This window comes from Delphinapterus leucas, chromosome 2 (assembly GCF_059928025.1).
Source record: "Delphinapterus leucas isolate spDelLeu-1000000601 "Yukka" chromosome 2, BTC_Dleu_Yukka2, whole genome shotgun sequence".
Taxonomy (NCBI): domain Eukaryota; kingdom Metazoa; phylum Chordata; class Mammalia; order Artiodactyla; family Monodontidae; genus Delphinapterus; species Delphinapterus leucas.
The window spans coordinates 78,026,190-78,032,189 of NC_143130.1; positions in this window are offsets into that span (position 1 = coordinate 78,026,190).

Here is a 6,000-nt window from a genome sequence, read left to right on the forward strand (position 1 = left end):
TTAATAATATTAGCAAGGAAGTGAGGCACATGCACCTCTCACACCTTGCTGGTGAGAGTTAAATTGGTAGATCATGTTGTAAAAACTATATGACAGTATTTACCAAAGGTAAACATATGTATACCTTACGGCCCAGCAATTTCACTCCTACATACCTACTCAATTGAAATGTATGCATATGTTCCCTATAAAACATTTCAAGAGGTTCATAGAGCACAATTCATAATATACAGATAAAAGCTGAAAACAACCCAAATGTTCATCAGCAATAGAATGAAGTACGGTATATCCGTATAGGGACTATTACACAGCAGTAAAAATCATTGAGCTGTGGCTACACACAACAACATAGGTGAACCTCAATGTTGAGTTTAAGGAACCATAAACAAAAGAGAACATAGTATTTATTAAAAAAATTCAAAAACAGGCCAAAAAACCTATGGTGTTGTTACTGAACGCAACTTGGGTCCACTCACCTGACACGCAGCAAAGCCAATCTAACACCAGGCTGTAATAAAGGAAAGTACTGCATTTATTTGCAAGGCACCAAGAAAGGAGAATTAGCAGCTAATGCTCAAAAGACCCAAACTTCCCAATGGCTTTTGGTTTTTAAAGGCAACTTTAGGGGTGAGGGTTGCAGGACACGTGATCAGCTTGCGGACTTTCTTCTGATTGGTTGGTGGTGAGGTAACAGGGTGAAGTTTCAGGAATATTAACCATTAATCTTCTGGTTCCTACCAGTCTGGGGTCTATGATCTTGTGATCCACATGTAGTCAACACCCTCCACCAGATGGGAGTCTTAGTTTCTGCAGAACAACTCAAAGATATGCATCAGACTGTTATCTATATCCCTTCAGGAGGAACTAGGAGTCCTCTGACTCTATTGTTCAAGCCCTTTGTTTCGCATTTTCTACTTCTCTAATCATTAATTTGAGTCTGCTATTCGAAACTTCAGGAAGGCCTAGGAAAGGAAAGCTTTTTCTACAAACCAGAACTGGAGACACAGAAGGGCTTGCACCCAGGAGCGCCCTGCAGGGTCCTGCTCAGTTTCAGTGTCAGGACAGTGGTTATCCTTGCTGCAGCTTGGGTAGTAACTGGAAAGGGACACAGGAGCCCTCTGGGTTGCTGGTAATGCTCTGTTTCTTGATCTGGGTTCTAGTTAACACAGGTTTGTTCACTTTGTAAAAATTACAAGCTATACATTTGGGATTTTTGTACTTTTCTAGATGGATATTATACCTAAAATAAATTATTGAAGAATAGAAAAATAGAACTCCACAAATTTCACAAACCACCACATTGACCCATCTATGTACATCTGAGCCCAACTGCCCTGCCTGCACTCCTGTTACTGTGGGTGAACTGTTGTTCACGCTTCCATCAGAGACAGGCCCTTTCTCCTGTGCACCACATAACTACCCTCTTCTTCACAAGGGTGTCACCCTGGCAGGTATCCCATCTCATTCCTACATCTTCTCTTCTTGACTAGATCTTTCCCGTCAACTACAAACATGCTATCACTTTCCTAATTTTTAGGACAAACTGCTCTTAACCTTCCATTACTTTTTTTTTTTTTTTTTTTTTGAGGTATGCAGGCCTCTCACTGTTGTGGCCCCTCCGTCTCCGGGGCACAGGCTCCGGACGCGCAGGCTCAGCTGCCATGGTTCAGGGGCCATGACTCATGGGCCCAGCCGCTCCGCAGCATGTGGGATCCTCCCGGACCTGGGCACGAACCCGTGTCCCCCGCATCGGCAGGCGGACTCTCAACCACTGCGCCACCAGGGAAGCCCACCTTCCATTACTTTTATTCTCCTTCTCTTGCCTTAAAGCAAGACTCAAACAATTCATCTATACTTGCTGAATCCAGATTTGTTCTAACATTCTCCTTGAACCACCTCCGATCACGTTCTCACCTCCACACTCCACAAAAACTGATCTTATCAAGGTCACCTCCACATTGTTAAATCCAACGGTCACTTCTTCATTCTCATCTTAACTCATTAACCAGTTTTGGGCATAGTCATCAACTTCCTCTTTCCTGAATCACCTTCTCCTTTACGCTTCTAGAATATTATTCCGGTTTTCCTTCTATTTACTACACTAGCTGCTTCTTTCCAACTCTCTCTTGTTGGTTCCTCTTTGCCTCTGTGACCTCTGCATTTTTTTTTCACATCTTTATTGGAGCATAAATGCTTTACAATGTGTTAGTTTCTGCTGTACAACAAAGTGAATCAGCCATATGTATACATATATCCCCATATCCCCTCCCTCTTGAGCCTCCCTCCCACTCTCCCTATCCCACCCCTCTAGGTCGTCACAGAGCATCAAGATGATCTCCCTGTGCTCTGCGGCTGCTTCCCACTAGCCATCCATTTTACATTTGGTAGTGTATACATGTCAATGCTACTCTCTCACTTCACCCTAGCTTCCCCTTTCCCGCCGTGCCCTCAAACCCATTCTATACGTCTATACGTCTGCGTCTTTATTCCTGCCTAGCCACTAGGTTCATCAGTACCGCTTTTTTAAATTCCATATATATGCATTAGCATACAATATTTTTCTCTTTCTGACTTACTTCACTCTGTATGACAGATTCTAGGTCCATCCATTTCACTACAAATAACCCAATTTCGTTCCTTTTTATGGCTGAGTAATATTCCATTGTATATATGTGCCACATCTTCTTTATCCATTCATCTATTAATGGACATTTAAGTTGCTTCCATGCCCTGGCTATTGTAAATAGTGCTGCAATGAACACTGTGGTACATGTATCTTTTTATTTTTAATTAATTAATTTTTGGCTGCATTGGGTCTTCGTTTCTGTGCGTGGGTTTTCTCTAGTTGTGGCGAGCAGGGGCTACTCTTCATTGTGGTGGGTGGGCTTCTCATTGCGGTGGCTTCTCTTGTTGCAGAGCATGGGCTCGAGGTGCACGGGCTTCAGTAGTTGTGGCACACCGGCTCAGTAGTTGTGGCATATGGGCTTAGTTGCTCCGCAGCATGTGTGATCTTCCCGGACAGGGATCGAACCCATGTCCCCTGCATTGGCAGGTGGATTCTTAACCACTGCGCCACCAGGGAAGTCCCACATGTATCTTTTTGAATTATGGTTTTCTCAGGGTATATGCCCAGTAATGGGGTTGCTGGGTCACATGGTAGTTCTGTTTTTAGTTTTTTAAGGAACCACCATACTGTTCTCCATAGTGGCTGTATCAATTTACATTCCCACCAACAGTGCAAGAGGGTTCCCTTTTCTCCACACCTTCTCCAGCATTTATTGTTTCTAGATTTTTTGATGATGGCCATTCTGATCGGTGTGAGGTGATACCTCATTGTGGTTTTGACTTGCATTTCTTGGACGATTAGCAATGTTGAGCATCTGTTCATGTATTTGTTGGCCAACTGGATGTCTTCTTTGGGGAAACGTCTGTTTAGGTCTTCTGCCCATTTTTGGATTGGGTTGTTTTTTTGTGTGTGATATCGAGCTGCATGAGCTGCTTGCATATTTTGCAGATTAATCCTTTGTCTGTTGTTTCACTTGAAAACATTTTCTCCCATTCTGAGGACTGTCTTTTTGTCTTGTTTATAGATTCCTTTGCTGTGAAAAAGCTTTTAAGTTTAATTAGGTCCCATTTGTTTATTTTTATTTCCCTTCCTCTAGGAGGTGGGTCAGAAAGGATCTTGTGGTGATTTATGTCATAGAGTGTTCTGCCTATGTTTTCCTCTAACTGTTTTATAGTGGCTGGCCTCACATTTAGGCATTTAATCCATTTTGAGTTTATTTCTGTGTATGGTGTTAGGGTGTGTTCTAATTTCATTCTTTTACATGTATCTATCCATTTTTTCCAGCACGACTTGTTGAAGAGGCTATCTTCTCCACTGTATATTTTTGCCTCCTTTGTCAAAGATAAGGTGACCGTACGTGCATGGGTTTATCCCTGGGCTTTCTATCCTGTTCCATTGATCTATATTTCTGGTTTTTGTGCCAGTACCATACTGTCTTGATTACTGTAGCTTTGTAGTATAGTCTGAAGTCAGGGAGCCTGATTCCTCCAGCTCCATTTATCTTTCTTAAGATTGCTTTGGCTATTCGGGGTCTTTTCTGTTTCCATGCAAATTGTAAAATTTCCTGTTCTAGTTCTGTGAAAAACGCCACTGGTAATTTGATAGGGATTGCACTGAACCTGTAGATTGCTTTGGGTAGTAGAGTCATATTCACAATATTGATTCTTCCAATCCAAGAGTATGGTATATCTCTCCATCTGTTTATGTTGTCTTTGATTTCTTTTATCAGTGTTTTATAGTTTTCTGAGTACAGGTCTTTTGCCTCCTTAGGTTTATTCTAGGTATTTTTTTGTTGTTGTTGCAATGGTAAATGGAAGTGTTTCCTTAATTTCTCTTTCTGATCTTTCATTGTTAGCGTACAGGAATGCAAAAGATTCTGTACATTAATTTTGTATCCTGCAACATTACCAAATTCATTGATTAGTTCTAGTAGTTTTTTGGTGGCATCTTTAGGATTTTCTATGCATAGTATCATGTCACCAGCAAACAGTGACAGTTTTACTTCTTCTTTTCCAATTTGTATTCCTTTTATTTCTTTTTCTTCCCTGATTGCTGTGGCTAGGACTTCCAATAATATGTTGAATAATAGTGGTGAGAGTGGACATCCTTGTCATGTTCCTGATCTTAGAGGAAATGCTTTCAGTTTTTCACCATTGAGAATGATGTTGGCTGTGGATTTGTCATATATGGCTTTTATTATGTTGAGGTAGGTTCCCTCTATGCCTCCTTTCTGGAGGCTTTTTATCATAAATGGGTGTTGAATTCTGTCAAAAGCTTTTTCTGCATCTATTGAGATGATCATATGGTTTTTATTCTTCAGTTTGTCGATGTGGTGTATCACATTGATTGTTTTGCATATACTGAAGAATCCTTGCACCCCTGGGATAAATCCCACTTGATCGTGGTGTATGATCCTTTTAATGTGTTGTTGGATTCTGTTTGCTAGTATTTTGTTGAGGATTTTTGTGTCTATGTTCTTCAGTGATATTGGACTATAATTTTCCTTTTTGTGTTATCTTTCTCTGGTTTTGCTACGAGGGTGATGGTGGCCTTGTAGAATGAGTTTGGGGGTGTTCCTCCCTCTGCAATTTTTTGGAAGAGTTTGAGGATAGGTGTTAACTCTTCTCTAAATGATTGATAGAATTAACCTGTGAAGCCATCTGGTCCTGGACTTTTGTTTGCTGGAAGATTTTTAATTACAGTTTCATTTTCATCACGTGTGATTTGTCTGCTTATATTTTCTAATTCTTCCTGGTTCAATCTTGGAAGGTTGTACTTTTCCAAGAATTTGTCCATTTCTTACAGGTTGTCCATTTTATTGGCATATAGTGGCTTGTAGTAGTCTCTTATGATCCTTCGTATTTCTGTGGTATCCATTGTAACTTCTCATTTTTCATTTCTAATTTTATTGATTTGAGCCCTCTCCCTTTTTTTCTCCATGAGTCTGGCTAAAGGTTTATCAATTTTGTTTATCTTCTCAAAGAACCAACTTTTAGCTTTATTGATCTTTGCTACTCTTTTCTTCATTTCTATTTCAATTATCTCTGCTCTGATCCTTATGCTTTCTTTCCTTCTATTAACTTTGGGTTTTCTTTGTTCTTCTTTTTCTAGTTGCTCTAAATGTAAGGTTAGGTTGTTTGAGAATTTTCTCAAATAAAAGGTGAGAAAATTGAGGTGAGTTTGAATTGCTATGAACTTCCCTCTTAGAACTTCTTTTGCTGTGTCCCATAGGTTTTGGATTAGCATGATCATGGTGTTTTTGTTGTCATTTGTTTCTAGGTTTTTTTGAATTTCTTCTTTGATTTCTTCAGTGATCTCTTGGTTATTTAGCAGCGCACTGTTTAGCCTCCATGTATTTGTGGTTTTTTTCCTGTAATTAATTTCTAATCTCATAGCATTTGTGGTTGGAAAAGATTCTTGATATGATTTCAGTT